Here is a 21,741-nt window from a genome sequence, read left to right on the forward strand (position 1 = left end):
AGCTGATAGGCTTTGCGTGGCAGGGATAGGCAGTAGTGATTTCCATCTCGCAGATTTTGGTTTCGGGCGGTTACTGCGACTTTCCCCGCTTCGTTCAAATTTGCAGAGTGCACGTTTACCGTGCCAACTCAATTCGAATCCCGTTTGTATTCTATTTTTTTTCAGGCGGGATCCATTTTCAATTGGAATTGCATTCTATATACATCATTTTTTTATATATACTTTCAAAAGCACAACAAAGAATTCTGCTCCTTTATATGTATAATATGATTTACAAATACAACGATCTCGAAATCTTAAGGTTGAATTCGAAAAAATTTAACCAAATTATGTTCTACTAAAATGTATGGATTAGTAATATCTACATATTAAATAACATAGATGTGCGTGAATTCATATGAGTATGCATGTTTGATAGATCAATTTTGGTTCGAGTATGGATTACATGTATCATCATCTCGAATTCAAATATTTGAATCCCTTTTTTGTTCACTCCTTTCACGCCCATCTCTCTCGCATGCATGCTCTTTCAGGTAGCTATCACTCTCTTTTCTCCAGCTCACCCGCACGCTCACTTCATGTTTCTCCTATCCTCGCAAACATGGTCTCTCGACGTCTCCCTTGAGAAGTGTCACACTCTCCCTATCATTATACATTACACGGTTTATTATCTCTCACGTCTCTACTGTTCTCTGGTATCACTCGGTACCTAAGCTTTCTTTTTCACACAGTCTCCACTCGTCTTTCACTTTGTCTTTCTCTCTATGGGATTCTCTCACACACCCTAAATGTCTCTACATATGACTCATACCACTAAAATTACTCTCTCTCTCTCCTGTAGACACAACATTTGTTGCGGTCTCCTTTTCGTCTCCATCCCAGACTGACATTATTCATTTGTTTACCGATCAGACAACCCCGACTACCGTCTCCTCTCTCTCTCATAGACACACACACAACTCCTGCTTCCACTCCCCTTCCCGACTACCGTCTCTCTCTCTCACACACACAAAACTCTCCCTTTCGCACCCCGACTCGTATTTCTCTCACAAACATTTATCGACTAGCTAGCCTCTAGATAGGTTTATACACCCGCACACTCGTGCTTCCACCATCGCATACATGTCTCTCTCCCGCTCCTTGTATCTATGTAGATTTTTCTTCCCTTCTTGAGACACGCCCTCTCGATCGTGCACACACACACTATCGCCTCATTTTAAGCTGATACCTATCACACACACACTCCTTGTGTCTTTGTCACACATGCACTCCATCCTCCTCCACTCTCCCTCTCTCTCACACACACATGGGCTTTTTGCAACAACTAGGAAGATGCCCATGCGTTGCATGGAACATCAAGATGCATCTGTATGAGTATTTTATCTTGTGGGGGAAAAGGATGAACGAGGGAAGGCCTTATTAGCAAATGTGGAGAGGGGTGTGGGTATATTTTTGCAAAATTGCCATAGTTTCCTTCCTATCCGTTAGATATAGATCGGACGGCCTATATTGCAGGATGGCAGGCACACGATCATCACCGACAATGCTTTTTATAAGAGTAGGGATAAAAATAGAGTTGGTGATGATGGTGGGCCTGCCATCCTGCAATGTAGGTCGTCCGATTTATATCTGATGGATAGGAAGGAAAATATGGCAATTTACCCGCACTCTTCACCACATTTGCAGATAAGGCCTTCCCTCGTTCATCCTTTTCTCCCACAAGATCTTGATGTTCCGTGCAACGCACGGCATCTTGCTAGTAAGAGTAGAAATTAGACATATACCACTTCTCGAATCTTGAAACCAACAACATTCCTCCCTTATCTCATCAAAACCGCCAAAGGAATATATTTTGAGTGAAACATCACATATTTTTAGTGATATACGTATTTCAAAACTAGACTTTTTTTCTATCAAATCGGTGAATATGTATTAATCTACTTTGATCGTGTGGCAACGCATTGGCACATTGCTAGTAGTTATTATAATTTTTTGGACACCAGACAAACGGTGGAGTACATATACGAAGAGAAGAGGCGCACGCACGCAGTCGGCCTCTCGCTGTCTCGCACACATGAGTGTTACGTAAAGGCGACGTTAACAAATAAACCCTAAAACCCTAGGTACACGATTGCTGCCTTCGCGGGTACCGGGTACGTGGTGGAGCACCTTTGTAGGAATAGTCAGCTCGCGTGATAATTTGATCCGTATGAGTTGATGGTCGGGACCACAGGTGAACGACTTGGAGCGCGGTGGCTCGCCAGTTGCCGCAGATCGAGTAGCCATGTTTAAAATATCATTTTTTTAGCGGGGTTAAGAGTTCCGATTTTCAATGGCACGTTATAAGTAGTAAGTAGTATTTAGAACGATTGGTATGGAGCGAAAATGGAATTCATAGTACTACGTACCTCCTTGGCGTATGGTTGTATGGTTTTTTTTTTGCGATGGAGGTTGTATGGGTTTATGTTGCGAGATGTTGAACCTGGTAGTTCTAGGTTAAATACTATGGTTTAGATTTAGATGCTGGTTTTCAGTAATGAAAATCGGAAGGGGAAACCCTTCTTTGATTAAAAAAACTACTACCTCCATTCTGGTTTACTAGTCCCCATCGTACTTTGGGTCAATGTTTGTCCATGAATTTTAGTTGTAAAATGTGAATGGAAAACGAGATTTTGTTATACCCAAACAAAAAAGGACTGGAGGGAGTGATTGCTTTGACATGAACGCGACCTCTCATAGCGCAGGCATTGAACCGGCGCGCCTACCAAGAGGGCCGCACTCGCTGCAGGCCCGGCTGAGCACGCCTCCTCGCCGCGTGCAACCGGCTTAAGACTGCCCCGCCTGCCTTCATTGAATCCGCGCGTGTGCCGGCAACACGTCCTTCCGCGAGCCGGCAGGCATTTTAGAACACAAAAAATGACTAAAATATTAATTGAGTTTCTGGACTTTTAATGTGCATAATCTAAATATGAATTGCATGCACATGCTCCAGTGCACCAAAGTGGGTTGAAAAATCACATGTGTGTCCTTGGTTGAATTTCTAGGTCCCATGGAAGAAATGAGAATGAAATTCAAACATCTGGGCGTCATGACTCGGCCGAGAACATCGAGAAACTTTGATTTTAAATTCATGTAAATCCAAAACTCGCCTGGAGATCATGAAACTTGGCATGGTGTCATGTCATGGCACTAACATGTTGTGGTAAAAAATTGGGCCGATTTGGAAGCTTGTGGTTCTAAGAGGGAACGTGCCACCTTTGAGTGTGAAATGATATACGCTGCCCCCCCTTGAGTTTCTTAACAAAGGCAACATAGAACTACATTCGTTTGTCGTTTTTTATACATTAATTGAGTTTCTGGTCATTTAATGTGCACAAGTCAAATTTGAACTACAAGCACATGCTCTCGTGCACCAAAGTTGGTTGAAAAATCACATTTGTGTCCTGCGGTGAATTTCTAGGTCCCATGCAAGAAATGAGAATAAAATTAAAACATCTGGGCATCGTGGCTCCGCCGAGAACATTGAGAAACTTGGTTTTAAAATTCTTGTAAATCCAAAACACATCTGAAAATCATGAAACTTGGCATGGATGTCATGTCATGGTAGTACCATGTTGTGGTAAAAAAAATTGGCCGAATAGGAACAGATTTTGGTATAAGCTTCTTGCAAACCAAAGCTTCTCTCAAGAAGGCTCGTGGTTGTGAGAGGGAACGTACCACCTTTGAGTGCGAAACGATATACGTTGTCCCCCTTGAGTTTATTTACAAAGGCAACATAGAACTACATGAGTGCCCTGTTAAATTTTGGAATTATTCCGGCTTCGTTTGGCCTTATTTACACATTAATTGAGTTTTTGGTCATTTAATGTGCATAATTCAAATTTGAACTACAAGCACATGCTCCCGTGCACCAAAGTTGGTTGAAAAATCACATTTGTGTCCTCAGGTGAATTTCTACTCCCTCCTTCCATCTATATAGGTCCTAATGCGTTTTTCGAGGCTAACTTTGACCAAACGTTAGAGCAATAATATATGACATGCAACTTACACAAAGCATACCTTCAAATTTGTATGTCAAAGGAGCTTCCAATAATATAATTTTCATAGTATACATCTCATGTGCTATTAATCTTGTCAATAGTCAAAGGCTGTCTTGAAAAACACATTAGGCCCTATATAGATGGAAGGAGGGAGTAGGTCCCATGCAAAAAATGAGAATAAATTTCAAACATCTGGGCATCGTGGCTCGGTCGAGAACATTGAGAAACTTGGTATTAAAATCATGAAACTTGGCATGGTGTCATGTCATGGTAGTACCATGCCGTGGTAAAAAAATGGCCAAATAGGAACAAATTTTGGTATAAGCTTCTTGCAAATCGGAGCTTCTCTCAAGAAGGCTCGTGGTTCTGGGAGGGAACGTGTCACCTTTGTGTGCATAATTCAAATTTGAAATACAAGCACATGTTCCAGTGCACCAAAGTTGGTTGAAAAAACACATGTGTGTCCTCGGGTAAATTTCAGGGTTCCATGCAAGAAATGGGAATGAAATTCAAATTTCTGGGTGTCGTGGCTGGGTTGGAAACATTGAGAAACTTAGTTTTTTAATTCCTGTAAATCCAAAACACGCATGAAAATAATGAAACTTGGCTTGGTGCCATGACATGGCACCAACATGCTGTGGTAAATTTGCAGTCCGAGTTGTGAAGGCGCACACATTAACAATCAACAAAGTCATTTTGGAACAAGTGTTGTCGCGTTACAATCGGAAACACAAGTATTATTGAAACCGTGGGCGTTCTACTTACTAGTACCATTTACGTGCCGCCACACGTCCCCATTTTTATTAGCTAGGAGGTGCCATGCAGGGTAGCTATTTGAGTACGAGAGGCGTGCGATCAGACCCCTGCGCATGCTTATCGGGAGGAGAGCCCTTTGACCTCCATCTGCCGTCCACCTCTCTCCCAAGGTCTCCATTAATGGCGCCCGAGCCTCTGTTTAATGGCGTGGCTATGTCTCACTCGACTGAGATTTAAGAGAGAAAAAAGAAAATCTGAAAGCACGGATCTTGATGTAAGATCCGACGGACCTATATAGCATCTACTGCGACTTATAGCAATACTGATGAATATATAAGGACGATTAAATTTTTTTATCAAAGAAGGGCTTGCCCCTTCCGATTTTCATTACTGAAAACCACCACAATTCACAAGAAGTTCAGCACAACTCGTTGAGAAACCACAATTCAAGGGGCGGAGGCACAAGGGGCAGTGGAGCACGGTGAGGTCCATCGAGACCTTAGAGAGCTCCATCGTCAGGTTCTGTTCGGTCTGCATGATCTCGCCCTCCTCGTGCACAACCATCTCTCAACTTGGGCCGGGGTATTACAAAGCTTTACCATCACATATTTTATACTACTTCAAGGTGCATTAAATCAACACATGCAAGTATCAAAAGGAGATTCACGGCATGCATGCATGCGTTGTAATTAATGCATCGGTAAACGCAAATTATTGAAATATATCGAGTGCAGTGCTTTGATGTGTCGCGTCAACTCGTACATCAACGAGAACTTTGATTATCCTCTCCCTCGCGGACTTAACTGCACCTGCCTTTGGCTGTATGACAGGTTGGCCACACACCTGTCGAGCCCACCTGTCATACACGCAAAGGCAGGAGCGTCCCTCCCTCGCCCATGAGCGTGGTGGCTGGCAAGACTAGGAGAAGCTTTCGCTACACGCTCTCCCTCCCGCACGCGATGGACATGCAGCAGTTCAATCGGTGTCAGATGGCCAGAAGCGTACTGTAGTACTCCTCCAGTGCAGTAGTACTCCATCATTGTTCGACTTCCTGAAGAGGCGAAGAGCCAAGCGCAGCCCGGACGCTCGTGTGGCAGTTTCATGTGTAGAGTAGTCTAGGATAGCGTGTACCATGCCTGTAAGCTTAAAATCGTTGGGGTCGGCTCCATGCTATGTGGCTGTCTCGAAGTTTTAAAAAAAATTAAAATAGTCTTCTGGCCCTACCTGACACCCTGGTGATTGTAGTTTGCACGCTCATTTGGTCAAGACAGGAATATATATTTTAATTTGTTTTTTTTTTGAAAAGGGGGGACTCCCCGGCCTCTGCATCAGAACGATGCATACAGCCACATATATTTTAATTTGTGGTGGGTAAATGTTAGAGATTGCAGCAAATATATTGTACACTGCGGGTCTTTCAGCCAAGTTTAGAGGCAAGCATGTGGGGCCAGTGCTATGATGTGTCGCGTCAACTCGTACAACGAGGAGAAGCTTGATTTTACTACACGCCTTCTCCCTCACCCATGCGCGCGGTTGCTCGCAAACGAGGACAAGCTTTTGCTTAGTAGTACTTCTACAACAAGCTATCCGTCCCGCTCGCGGTGGACGGACATGCAGCAGTGGATTCGACACTGTAGAAGCAGTAGTAGTACCATCATTGTTCGTCTTCTCGAAGAGGCGAAGAGCCAAGCGCAAACTGAACGTTGCAATTGCGAACATTGGAGCACGCATATAGCCAGGCTCTTGCATGAGACAAAATTGCTATGTGAGCCCACTATTGTACTAGTACGTACAACTACTTGCTAGTATAGCCCTGTAAACCAGAAAGGAGTATTTGCCCTTCTGGAGATTTCAACAAGTGACTAGACTACACCGAGACGGAGTACATATGGAGCAAAATGAGTGAATCTGCACCGTAAATAAATACGTACTAGTTCTATCGTTTTCCTCTCCGAGGTGCACAATATTGAGTATACTGACTAGTATCTTTTTGACACGCATTTACGTTTTTTTACACAGTACAGACGCAAGCGCTCATATACACGCGCATACACTCACCCCTATGAACGCACACACGTACGGCACTATCATCTTGAAATTTACAAAGTCACCATAGGCACCTCATCGTCGACAATGTAGGAAAATTATGAGGGGGGTGTCTCCAACAGTGTTCCTTGGCTCGCACCTAGCATCACGGTGGTCGAACTTGGAGTCATTCATCTGGTACACGTGGCATCTCAGATCTGGACATAAGGTGACGCGACCTCTCACTTCCTCCGCCATTTGAAGCGGCGCGCCGATGGAGGGCTAGCATACTCCAATATTAGGTTGGCTCTATGTGATGTGGCAACTTCATATACTAATCGGATGCTGGATATACTCCCTCTGTAAATAAATACATGGTGTATTGTTTTATTCCTATCGGCGAGGTAACTTAATGTCGTTTTGCTACTTAATAGGATTACATGCAATGAACTAACCACCGCATGTGATGTTTGGTAGTCTCAAGTCATTGAAAGCATGCACGGGCACAGAGGGGGATGCAGCTTCATTGACTTACTGCACTTGCCTTTGGGTGTATGACACGTGGGTCCAACGGGTGGCTGGCCAACCAGTCATACAGCCATAGGCAGGTGCAGTAGAGGGGCGAGGAGTAGATGGCCAACACGCACGTGAATTCAACGCAGTCTGCACTTCTCATATAAAGGCTCCCGCCAGTCCAATCTACGAAATCCTACGCACCTACGCACCTAAGGGCAAGAGTGATCACTCCAATCGCAAGATCAGTTGACTAGAAGCTAGACCCATGGAGGCAATGAGCGCGAGCATCAGCCGGCTGTGCCAGATGGTCCACGACGCCGGCCTGCATCCTGGCACCGAGGAATGTCTCCAGGTAGTGCTTGAGGCCGCCAGGGCGAGGGGCCGCTTGGACGACAGCTTCGTCTCCTTGTTCGACGAGGTCCTCGTCGGCTTCCTCGACAAGTTCACCGTCGTCAAGAAGCTCGCGGACGACCTTGACGTACGCCTCCAGCCCACGCGCCCAGGCTCTGCGATGCCTGCCACCCTCAACAGCTTCTATGGTGACAACCTCTTCGACGCACTGGTGGCCCTGCGACTGCCCGCCATCGCGTCGGAGAATGTCCACCTCGAGGTCGTGCTCGCCGCGCAGCGCCTGGCGCAGCAAGACACCATCGACATAATCACCCACGTCTACGTGCAAATCGTCCACAAGGACTACTACATGCAAGAGGCGGACGATAGGACGCTGGCCTTCTTGGACCGCAGGGCAACCTTGGACAGCATTGTTTAGAAGCACGTTGAGCTTGCCGCCAACGTCGCTGCTCCTCACACGTCGGTTGGTGACCCGGTGCACTAGGGCGTGAGGATGTCGTTGATGGATCCGTATGTATCTTTATCTTTCCGTCAAATCCATGTAGTAGTATATGGTACTTCTAGTAATTATCTTACCTTTCGCATCAACTTCATAATTTTCGTACGACTCCATGCATGAACCGTGCCAGAACCAAACTTCTCATTACTCTAGGGAAAATCGTTATTTCTATCTATCGGTCGCCCCATGGAGCAGAACCAAAATTTTACAAGTTACAAGTTCAAAAGGAAAAGCCTGCCGTGTTCGCGTCGCACCCCCACACGGTTTGTCTGGCACGCCGCTCAAGGGGGAATGCGTGTTGTGTTGCATTTTCACTTACAAGTGGGACCGCAGTTGAGCAAACCGACTATCGGCAAACCCCCACCCCGCCCACCGCGCGATGGCTGAGAAAACAGGAGGGAGAAGAGATGGCTGTAGCTAGCACGGACTCCAAGAAAATTGGTGTCGGATGGGACTCGTGTGGGTGGCGTGTGCCGTACTGCTAGACATGAATGCTAGTTATGGCCCATGCCACCCCACTATATCGAGGTGCTGGTTACTCCACTATATCGAGTACGTAGAACAAATTTATTGGAGTCCGTGCTCGGCCCTCCTCTATCTCTCTTCTTAGCCAGCCAGCAGACGCGCGGAGCCCATCGTCTGTTTGCTCATATGCGGTCCCACATGTCAGTGAAAACGCAAGAGGATCCACTGAACCTGCACATCTTTCACCTCGACGTGCTGGTGATGAAAAACAAATCCAATAAAGATCTTCGGTGGCCGCTTTTGGAGTTACTCAAGAGTAGTAAGATTCTATTTACAGTTTAACCCAAGATGCACATCACGTGGCTTCACCTACCACTCTATTTTCTTGCATGACATGACCTGGATGCTAGATGTCCCACATGTCGGCAAAAGGAGGAAGAACTCGACCAAATCTTAGGTTGTGCTCTTGGATTAGACTAGTTGTGCTAACTTAAAATTTTATTGTGTAGAATGGATGCAAGTTTTGGTATTGGGAAGAAGAGTACAATGATATATTGATAGAGCACAATTTAGTAGATGTTCTAGCACTTTTAGCTAGCATAGAGGCTAGAGATGAGACTAGTGCACTTGTTGATAGAATAGAGGCTAGACACGTCTACTTCTTTACACTCGAAGAAGAAAGAAGCACGCAAGATCGAGCCTCCGCAGATCAACAATGAATGCATCGAGAAGGCACTAATCCAACTTACAGGAGCAGTTATAGAAGTTGGATATCTTCTAAAATGTATTCTTGTGGTTCTTGTTTTCTTTGGTCTTGCTTTTCTAGTCAAAATTTTGGTGATGTATTTCCATGTACCAAAAACTCAATGATGAAAAAAAGATATGTGTTTGCAAAGAAAAATGTACGCGGCCGGGATGCGGTCGCGCGTTCGGCGCACGACCACCGCATCCGAGAAATGGCCCGGACACGACCCCATTGCCCTACACATACGAACAGAATCCGGGCAAAACAGAGGTCCGTTTGGGGTCATGCGTTGGAGTTGGCCTTACAAGTGGGACCACAGTTGAGGAAACCGACTATCGGCAAACCCCCACCTCGCCCGCCGCGCGATGGCTGAGTTAGAGAAACGACTAGGTTGAAGAGATTGCTGTAGCACGGACTCCAAGAAATATGGTGTCAGATGGAAGTCGTGCTGGTGGTGTGTGCCGTACTCCTGGACGTGAATGCTTGTTCTGGCCCATGCCACCCTACTACTCCTAGTACTACTTATAGTAGTAGTATTGAGGATTCGAGGTGCTGGTTACGTACAGCGAACACATTAACATATGGCCCACCTCACACTGTGGCCAAATTTCTTGGAGTCTGTGCTAGGTTAAAAAGTGTTCTTTGTGAGGATGGGTGGCTGGTCTCAAGTTTAAAAATTGTTGTATTACGTACGTAGACGTAGAGATAGTGCAGCATGTGAAGCTAGTACAAATAGTGTACTATTGTTGATTGGCCTCATCCGATAATCTGTTGCAATGCATGTACAATTATGTATTCGGAAAATATTTTTTTTGCCTCGTCGCAGCACCCACTCAGAGAAGCGACTCGATAGCCATTCATAAATTTAGTAAGTTTATCACAGGCATATCATTTTATTACATAGAACAGGTCATCAACCCAGAACAACAACGAGGATAGATTATAAATACTAAAGTTTTCATCACACAACAAATAACAAGCAATGAAATGAACTTCAACTCAACCAATCCTCAGCGTTGGAAACGCTTGCTTTGAACCACAAGTGATTCTCTGGGAAGGGCCAGCTATTGTAAATCTCAAGGCCAACGCAGGACTGATCATCTAGGCTGAAGCGGCCTACTATATCACGACCAGGGTAGGTAACCACCGAAATGTCCGACGTATAGATACAGTTGCTTCTCATAAATGGTAGTAACGTTGTGTCAACAGCAGCTGGATCGGCTTTCACCATCATTGGATAGTTTTGTCCAAGGAAGAGTGAGTTTACTCCAAGAGCGAGTTTACTCCAAGAGTACTAATAAATAACTTTGACGTGTCCCGTCAACTCGCAGAACAACGAGAAGCTTGCTTACTACGCCTTCTCCCTCGCCAACGCATGCGCGGTGGCTCGCAGCACGAGGAGAAACTTTTTCTTACAAGCGGTGGACGTGTAGCAGTTCATTTGGTGTCAGATTGCCAGAAGTACTACTGTAGTACCATCTTTATTGTTCGACTTCCGGAAGAGGAGAAGAGCCAAGCGCAAGGTCACCTACTAACCTAGTACAGTACTACTATAGCCAAAGCTGGTCCACCTTTTTAGAGCATGGTTAATAAATATAGGCGGCTCTTGCAGCGGCACATCATTTAGAGCAAGTACTCTCTTCGTAGGAACAAAGGAAGTGAAACAAAAGTTGGAGTGGATGCTAGATTGCCAATTAAAAGATGATTACATAGGAAAAAATCCTATAGCATTCTATCCTATGAATCAAACGACCAATGTAGGAAAATTATGAGGGGGGGTCTCTCCAACAGTGTTCCTGGGCTCGCACGTAACATCACGGTGGTCGAACTTGGAGTCATTCATCTGGTACACGTGGCATCTCAGATCTGGACACAAGGTGACGCGACCTCTCACTTCCTCCGCCATTTGAAGCGGCGCGCCGGTGGAGGGCTAGCATACTCCAATATTAGGTTGGCTCTATGTGATGTGGCAACTTCATATACTAACCGGATGCTGGCTATACTACTACGGTACTCACACTCCAAGAAGTGACTCGAAAACCATTCATAAATTGAGTCTATGACATGCATTCGCAACTGAAATGTACCATTCATTAAATACAACAAGTCATCAACACACAACGACAACGAGGATACATGTTGGATTATAGATTATTTCCAACAAAACATTCTAGCAAATACTAAAGTTTTCATCACACAACAAATAACAAGCAATGAAATGAACTTCAACTCAAAGAATCCTCGGCGTTGGAAACGCTTGCTTTGAACCATAGGTGCTCTGGGAAGGGCCAGCTATTGTTAATATCGAGAGCAACGCAGGACTGATCATCCAGGCTGAAGCGGCATATATCAGGACCAGGGTAGGGAACCACCGAAATGTCCGAGGTATAGATACAGTTTCTTCTCATAAATGGTAGTAACGTTGTGTTAACAGCAGCTGGATCGCCTTTCACCATCATTGGATAGTTTGGTCCAAGGAAGAGCGAGTTTGTTCCAAGACTATCAATACTGAACCAGGGAGAAGGTGTTTGCGGTAGCACACTAGTATCCGTCCTGAATACCATGCAACGGGTGTTGGAATAGGTCAGGAGAGGGCGACCATGGGAGACAACACCTGCTTCCTCAGTAGTAACTGTCTGAGTGCACTGTATACAGGCAAGAAGAGGTGATCCATCGGAATTAGTTGCCAGGCGCCACTGAGTATATAAGTTCTGCTCCTCCTCATGCTCGTGATCATCACCATCGTCATCTCCCCCTTGCTTATAAATTTTTTCAAGTATAGGTGGTGGAATGTTCACAGGACCTTGGAAACACAAGAAGAAGGTTAATTAGTAAAGGGAAACTTGCTAACCCGCATGCATGTGGATGAAACAATTATAATTACGGTGGAAGACAAACGTACCGAAACTACGAGGATCCCATGCAAAAACAGTGCCACGAGTGGTGGCAGCAAACACAAGATCCTCGTATTCAATTGCATCACAGTACACATCCGTGTATAGAAACTGATTTTTGAGCAATATCCATCCAGTCGAACCACGAAGGACTGCAACAAGCTTGTCGAAGATAGCAACAACTTGATAGTTCTTGTAATTCCAAGAGTGGTTGGGAACTCGACAAATTGCTATCTTCAGTAGACGACAGTCACCATGATCGTATTTGAACGTACGTACATCATCTGTGTGCTCAACCTCAGGGCGCTCGGAGATTTTTGGAAGTGGAATCCGCTGACGAGTGTACACATTCACAAGTTCCCACTCGCAATTGTACCCAATATAAACAACCCAATCTCCATTTGTGCCAGCCCAGGACTTACCCTTAAGCGATGGCATCTTGACATCACACGTATCATTATCAAGCGGCATCAACTTGCACAAGGCGAGGCCTCCGTCGTCCGCACCCATGCGAACATGCTTATAGCGAAGAAGATAAGGGAGACCAAACCGCTCCTGGACCCTTGGGTTCCTTGTAATGATGTTATTAGTTGAGTCGAGAATGGGCTTGAACAAACCTGCCATGCTAGCCGAGGTGATGACGTCGCACCGATCAATGAGTTACCCCACCACGTCATGTTTCAGATCGGGGCAAGAATAACGGGGTCGTTTCTGGCTTGTTCCCTCCATGGAGAAGACGATCGAACAATGGCAGAAGGAAGGGTGAAGGCAAATGGAGGAGGGAGGAAGAGCGTGCGACAGCAGTTCCAAATCGAGAGGGAAAGGCGAAGAGTCGGTGGACGGTTGCCAGTTTGCCACGGTACACGAAGAGGCGCCCCGGCCTACACGTCCTTTCGGAAATTGTACAAAAGGACTCGCCGTCGTCTCACTGACATGTTGGAACGGGACCACATGTCAACGAAACATCGTGTGTAATTTCTCGTGCAAAATGCAATCTGGCCGCGTTGGCCCGAGGTGCCGCATTATTTCTCGACTTTATTTTTTTAATGGCGTGCCGTTCGGTTTTGAAGCACGACTAACTGGTACTGTTTCCAGAGAAAATATAAACTACTCTACCACTACTCCACCTCTAGTACTAGTAGTATAAAAAAGATATATAGGCTGGAGCTTCAGAGCTTTCTTGCTAAGGGCTGCCCACTTGCTTCTCACACTATCACCCTCTCTCCAGATCTAAAAAAGACGGCCTCTCTATCCCTCCTCACCGGTGGTCACAGATCCGCCGGGGAAGAAAAGGACGTGCAGTGTTGACGCACTCGTCGTCGGCGAGCGAGGTCACACACTGACGACAAGGCCGTCCTCTCAGACCTAGCGCCCGCGCGGGATGGCCTCCGTCCCCAAGATCGCTGTCGTAGTGCGTGTAGAGGACGATGACCACGAGCGAAGCCACTTCCCGCCGACCCTCAGGTATGCTACCTCTTTTCGAACCATACCCTTGTTCTATTGCCCCATCTGCCATGTCGCTGCATGTGGATCTTTTTCCACTCCACCATCTTCCCAATTTGATATCCTCTGCTCTGCTGGTCACGCAGACGAAAACCTTAATTTGCACTATTAAAGGAAACCCTACTTCATGCAGACTAATCCATGTATGGGTTGAATAAGGAAAGGAAGGGAGACTGTACTGTCCAAGAGAGTAGGCAGCGAACCCGCATCTAGGTTGAGAAGGGGAAATCAGTAGCTAAGGAACGAGTCTCGTGTCTCTTGGTTGAAGAAGGGTAGAAAGGCATGACAACGCAATAGAGAATGACCAGGTCGATCGGTTTGTTGTCCTCACATAGGAAAAAGGTGGCTAAACATAACAAAAATGGGACGTAATCCACATATGCTGCCTGGATATTTGTTGCTCTGGGCAACCATACCTCCCTCACCACTCTATGTGTCCGTGGAGGTACATCGTACTGGTGCGCCCACTGTCCGAATGGGCCTCGCATGCTCTTAGTCTAACTTTTTTGCTGTTAGTATAACGCCAGCAGTCAAATCAAGCAATGCTACTGCTAAAGTGATGCCACATTTAACTAATGCCGCCCTCAGTCTAATGCCACCGATAAATTTAAGCAATGCCATTTAATGTCACTGGATTATTTTAGGGTTAGCTGTTGATTGTGGATGTATTAAAGATTTTTCAACTAAGGCATTCTAATGATGTTGCACAGCCAGTATACCAACGATGAAACTTGTTACTACCTTCAGATTTTTGCACTGTTAATGCTTATAGATTACATACCTCACTTTCATGAGATAAGTTAATTTTTTTGTACAGTGTCACCAAAATGCCAAGGCGCTGATGTCATTTTATTTTGGTTAAACTGCACAAAAAATTATGAAGACAAGAGGAAAGGTTAAGAGTGGGCACCTCCTCCTCCGGCTGTTCTCTTGATTCGTTCGATCAAGTTTTTATGTTTGATCGATTATCAAGATTGGGATAGCAATTTTTAAGGTCCCCCCGAGTTCGAAATGATATTTACCTTGGAGGTACATGGTTTGCAATTCTTTTATACTGTCATTAGTTAATAATGCTAGTTACCTTCAGACTTTTGTATTTGGTTTAATGCTCATGCACAGCTAGTATACCAATGCTGAAACGTGTTACATTTACATTTGGTATTGTTAATTCTTATAGAAATCTTCCAGTGCCAGAGTTTATTGAAATCTGTTAAGTAAAACCATTGTACTGTACCCTATAATAAAATAACTACTCTACTGTTGCACTAGCCACTGGATTAGTGTATATTTGTAGTATTCAAAATTTTGAATGCTGTTGCATTAGCGTATGGACATAAATAAAGGGTGGCAAGCTTTCCCAGATATGTGCTCAAGAAAACTACTACCTGTTTTTCTAAATACTAGTAGACGTTTGGGTACTTTAAACTGAACCGCAAAAACCTCTTATATTAAGGAACAGAGGGTGTAGAGTTCACTCAAATTTCCCGGTAAAGCTAGTCACACCTTTGTTAAAATTAATGTTCGTTATGTTATCGGAGGAGGTCTGTAAGTTTGTCTCTAATGCCTATCAACTATATACCTGACATCATGATGTAATGTTAAGTCATTTCCTTTTGTACAGTGTCACTGAATTGTCAAGGCGGTGATGGCATTTTATTCTAGTTGAACTGCACAAAATATGCTTAAAATAAGAGGAAAGGTCAGGATCGATCATTCTTTCAGAAAGAACTATATATGCCTTTCTGACATCAGCCTCTGTTGCCTTATTTATTCCTTCAAAAAGGTGGTTAGAAACAGTCTTGCTACCTTTTACCATTAAGAAATTGGAATGCTTATATTTGTGAGTCTATGCTTCAACTAGTGCCACTTTTATAGTAATCACACTTTCAATATCCATGCAAACAGGGATGCTCGAGTTTAGTGGAACTGCACAAAAAGTCCAACTGGTTCAACATTAGGAGCATGTTTTCTCCCAAACCTTTATATCCAATTGGTGGCACTATGAGCTGTTCATTAAGAAGGTACATGGTTTGCTACTATCTTGCTACTCTTTTTGTACTGTCATTAGATAGTAATACTAGTGGTTTGCATGTGAATTTATTGGCAGGGTGGACCTGCATTGGAGGTGCGGGACATGATTCAATGACTGGATGCTCAATTTCGGTTGTATCGATTTCACCTCTTCCATCACTGCGAACATGGATATCCTTGGTCTGATGAAGAATAGGCGCTATATTTCTGCTCTGAACAAGCAAATCAATTCAGTATGAAATTTCCAGGGCAAAACATGACTGTATCAAATTGTCCAGTGCAAAACATGACAGATCTAAGCGGAAGAGACATGTTTAAACCGAAAATACAAGGTGGGGTATATGTTTACTAGCTGCTTGATATTTGTGCAGACAGAGATGTCTGCCCGTTGCTATTTAGCAAACACACAAAGTGACCTCAATTTTGGTTGAACTGCAGAAGAGAATAGTAGAGTCACTGCATGCAGTGCCATTTGAAAATAGACACAGAAAGATTGGATAGTCACTTCATGGACTGCAGAAAAGTAGTATTGTACTATTTATTGGCCAACACTAGGTGCTTCATTGCTTTGGTCTGATTATACAATGGGCATCATTTTGCCTAAGTTAAAGTTTGTATTCCGAAAATAGTCTCGCCGTGTGATCAAGAGAAGACCAAATCATATTGCAGTGGATGTTCCTCCATCATGTGTGGTTCATTCCCATGGTTCCAGCTGTTGGTGAAACCACTTACGTTTGCAAGAGGAATTGTAGACTTCACAAAAAAAAATTGTCATTCAGTCTGTACTGAATGTTGGCCAAGAGAAGCACCCATGTTAGTAGGAAGAACATATGTTTTTTCTAGATCTTTGCTTTTGGAGCTACATATTTGTATATGATCTGTGAATCATTGAGATGCATTAACATGTCGATCTTATGTATGGGAATTGTACTAGTTGGTTTTAGTTGTGGCTGATCTTTGCTTTTGGAGCTACATATTTGTATATGATCTGTGAATCATTGAGATGCATTAACAGTTCCTTATATCTGTTCGCTCAGTGTTTACAAGTTACCAATCGATCACTAGCTAGCCTACTAATGCGCTCCTGGCTGTTTTAGTTGCGACGCAAGATCCGAAGTGGCAGTTTTTTGAATAGAAATGCCTACCTCTGAAGAAACTGACAAGCTGCTCTGAAGAAAATGCCATGCGAATCTGAAGAAACTGCTAGCAAAAACGTTCGCAAATGTTTTATCTCCCAGCTAAATTTCATCAATTAATGCCCTCGGCTGCGACTCGTTGCATGCTGCTCCGCGTACTGGCTGCGAGCGATTTTGAGTGCTCGCATGCAGCCGGCCGTAATTAAGGCAGCTAACTGATGCGAAAAAAGATGCGCTTTAATTGTTGCGGGCCTTTTAAATCCGTAGAATCATTATTGACAAGGAGGGAGATGATTCGAGTGCACTCGTTTGACCGTAAGGCCGGCGTGCGACCCAGCACGGACGGGACGGGATGGCACAGTTAGAATTTTAGTTTCTCTAGTTCTCCACGGTAAGCTGGCGCGCTAAGCCATGCCTGCTTCATTATGCATTGAATTCCGATGACCGTCGCGCTACCTTCCGCTTATAAGTACTGTTTCTCGGCCTTCTATGGTGGCACCGTGACCCAACTCGCCCTATCCTCATAAGCCCCCACCGGCCCGACGTTGCTCGCCACTTATCCTTGCTCTCGCCACGTCCGCCATGCCCCCGCCCGTCCGCGATAGGCGTGGCCGGAGGCGGTCACCGCCAGAACTAGTGTTCGGTTTTTCACCGGAAGGCACACGGAGGGAGGAGGCATTCTATCGGTCTTTAGATGGCAATGCGGAGATCGAGGACTTGTTGGAGCGCGACCGCCTAGCGGAGGAGCAGGAGTTGTTGGAGCACGACCGCTTGGCAGATGAGCAGCGTATCGCCAATTCGCACCACCAGCGGGACATGGAGCAGCAGCGCACCGACGCTCTGAGTCGCGAGCAGAGAACCCGCACGTGGGCTGACTACATGGAGGCCGGCGCCCGGCAAATAGCCCTGGAGGCTGTCGGGTAAGCACGCTTTCGCGACGCCGATTTTTACTACCAGCTCATCAAGTGGGTTTCCCGCTTAGAAGCCGAAGCTTCGGTGGACCACGCCGGCATGGAAAGGGCCAACGCGCGCGAGCAACGCGCGCGAGCAACGCGCCCTATCGCACCTCTGGCAAGTCCGAGGCGAGGCAGAGGACGCCGGTGCCGGCGTTTAGCGTGTACCGCAGATGGCGGCCGTCATCGTCTAGTTAGCTAAGAGTAAGTTAGTACTTGTACGCTACTGGAGTATAGTGCAAGTAGATAGTTAACTTGGCTATGATGGTTGTCAACGTGGAAGTTCAGTACTCTATATGTGGATCAGACCTGTTACTTTGCTCTGAATCTTGAACTTTCCGTTTGAACATATGGAATGGGCTGTTATTTTTTTAAATGGGTTGTATTTGTCCTCCACGGGTTTAGAGTCTAACTTGTGGGCCTACCAAGTTGACGCGTACACAACCAGGAGATGATTGTATGTGGAGAGGATGACAGTAGGGACCCGCCAAGGTCATGGCAGTATGCAAGCAAAGTGCCTCCTTATTTCAATCCAATAAAAAAAATGGCTCCTCGTAATGGATTTCTGACATCTGGGTCCCATGCCATTGTCAACGTAGTCAATAAACGAGAGAGTTAAACAACGAGCGGCTGACATCAGGGACCCAGCAGCTCGCCCAGTTATTTTTGTTTTGGGTTAACTTGATAAATGACACTCCAAATCTGGTGTTTCTAAGAAATGCCATTGTAATTTCCAAACTTTGAAAAATGCCATTTCATGCCATCCTCAGTGGCATTTTTCGAAGTCTGGAGTGGCGTTTTTCAAAGTTTGCAAATTGCAGTGGCGTTTTCCAAAGTTTGCAAAAATTGCAGTGGCATTTTTCAAAGTTTGGAAATTGCAGTGGCATTTTTATGAATCGCCATATTTGTTGTGGCATTTATCTAATTTGTTTTTGAGACGGAAGCAGGGTGTCAACTGGGCTGTGCGGGGCACTCTGGCATGTCTAGACAGCCTTCTCTTTTATGTTTACCACAGACCAGCCCAGTAGTTTTTTTTTCTTTCTAAAAATGGCTAGCCCAGTTTTTTGGTGATTTGCCAAGTAAGTCGCTTTGTCAGGCCTATTGGGCTGCAAATCTTTGAAGACGAGGAGAGCTTCATTCGGCTGGACGAGAAAATGGCCTATCAGTAATGAGAAATGGGCTGTACATTTTTAAAACACATCAAACCTGCAATTACTTCCAAATCTTTTTTTTTCATTTCAGGATTTTAAATTGCATTAATTTTCATGCGTGGACAATTTGTTGGATTTTATATTGATATACATTTATTTTTCAAATCAGTTTGAATGTGACTCAAAATTTCGGGATTAAAAACAGTTCGGACCGCACCGAAATATGCAACATTTCGTATAATTTTTTAACCGTGGCAACAATATGGGCTGTAATGCTAACAAAAAGAATACGGGCTCAAAAAACCTTCAGAATTAGAAAATGGGCTGTAAATTATTAGAAATAATGGCAGATGGGTTGTATGTTGTTTTCCACAGATTTGAGGCTTTCCTAAAAAAAGGTTGACGCACAAGCAGTGACTGTTGGATGTCCATCCAACGGCCGTCGTGCTTCTTCAATCTCTGCCCTTCCTGCTCCAGCCGCTCAAACAAGCGCCGACGGGACTGCCTACTCCCTCCTCCCCGCGGCCGGCTGTGCTGCCGCGCAGGCTTCACCGCCCCACCGTACTCCCATCGCTGGCCTAGCCATCCCTCTACTCACCCACACCTGTTGTTATTCTCCGGCGACGGCAGACGAACCAGTAAACCCTGGTATAGTTGTACTCCCCTCCGCGTGGGAAACAACTGCAGAGTCTTCCCTGCCTCCGTGTTGTTCCCTTCCTAGGCCTCGCCGCCGCCCACCGCCCTGGTACTCCCGGCGCGGCCTGGTCAACGTGGTCAACGATCGACATGCATCTGAAGTGGACTGTACGTGGAGAGGCTGACAGCTGGGTCCACGGCCGCACGCAAGGAAATGCCTCCTTATTACGCGCAAAATAATGATTCCTCCACCTGACATCTGGGACCCACCAAAAGGGCCTCTGTATTTCGCGAAAAAAACGTTACCGCCGCTGACAGCTCGGACCCACCATCTATATCTTCGCACGCAAGGAAGTGCGTCCTTATTACGCACAAAAAAATGAATACTCCCCCTGCTAGCTGGGACCAGTATAGTGGCAGGCTGACTTGTGGGCCTACTAAGTTGACGGGGACGGAGGGCTTTGTCAACTTAGTCAATATGCACGATTCTAGCTCCAGTGACCGTATGATGTCCATCCAACGGCCGTAGTGCTTCTTCAACCTCTGGTCTTGTTGCTCCAGCCGCCCAAAGCAGCGCCGGTCGTGCCGCATGCTCCTGCCTCCCGTGGCCGGCTGTGCTGCTGTGGAGAACTCACTGCCCCCTACTATTCCCACCGCTGGCCAGGCCCTGCGGCGACGGCGGCCTCACACCGCAGCCGATCCAGTGAACCCTCGTACTCCTCTCCGCGCGGGCTTCCACTGCCGCGTCTTCCCCAGCTCCGCGTCATCCCCTTCCTAGGCCTCGCCGTTGTCCACCGCCCTGGTGCTCTCGGCGCGGCGTGGTCAAGGAACGGCTTCCATCGGACGTGGACTGTACATGGAGAGGCTGACAGCTGGGTCCACAGCCGCAGCAAGGAAGTGCCTCCTTATTACGCGGAAAATAATTATTCCTCCACCTGACAGTGGGGACCCACCGGACGGGCCACCATATTTCGTGAAAAAACGTTTCCCCCTGACTGCGGGGACCCACCAGCTACATCTTCGCACGCAAGGAAGTGCGTCCGAGCAAAAATAAAACGATTCGCCCCCTGACTGCTGGGACCCACCAGCTACATCTTCGCAAGCAAGGAAGTGCCTGACAGTCGGGACCCACCTGGTCGAAGCATACGTAGCATTGTCATTCTGGTCGCGAATGTGTACGTACATACTGGTCGATGTAGAGGCGCGCACGTAGCATGTACACGTACGTACAGCGGCCAGTGTGCAAGAAAGAAAATACGGCCACGTACGTACATACGGGCAGGGTCTTGAACGCCTACTCGCGCATACGTACGGCCAGGGCTCGTGGACATGGCTGGGTCGGAACGGAGAAACAGTGTCGTCGTCGTGTTCATGGGGAGCCAACCGGCTGGGTTGGAACGAAATGCGTCGTCGTGTTCATCGGGAGGGCTTGGACGGAACAGTTGATGGAAACGAGGCCTGGCGTACCGCAGAACGGAGGAAACGGCCTTGTGTTCGACCGGCCACGTTTGAAACGGGATCCTGTTCATTGGGAGGAGTCTGGCGTAGCACAAAACGGAGGAAACGGACCTCCTACGGTCGAAACAGGGGTCCTGTTGATCGGGAGGGGTGTGGCGTACCGCAAAATGGAGGAAACGGATTTGTGTTGGAGCGCTACAGTCGAAACGGGGGTCCTGTTCATCAGGAGGGGTGTGGCGTACCGCAAAACGGGACTCCACGGGACACTGTTCATCTCCACCGTCGCCCCCTCCAGCGTCCACGGGCTACTGTTCATCCACCGTCGACCTCCTCCAGCCTACACCTGTGACTGTTCATCCACGGGCTCCTGTTCATCCAGCCTCCACCACGCGCTACTCCACCGGCTACTGTTCAACCAGCCCTCTCCACGGGCTCCTGTTCAACCACCCCTCCATGGGCTACTGTTCATCCAGCCCTCCACCGTCTACTGTTCATTCTACCCTCCACGGGGTGGTCCTGTCATCCTGCCCTCCACGGGGTCCTGTTCATCCAGCCCCAACTGGCTCGATCGATCGGGGTCCT

Source organism: Triticum aestivum, chromosome 7D, assembly GCF_018294505.1.
Source record: "Triticum aestivum cultivar Chinese Spring chromosome 7D, IWGSC CS RefSeq v2.1, whole genome shotgun sequence".
Taxonomy (NCBI): Eukaryota; Viridiplantae; Streptophyta; class Magnoliopsida; order Poales; family Poaceae; genus Triticum; species Triticum aestivum.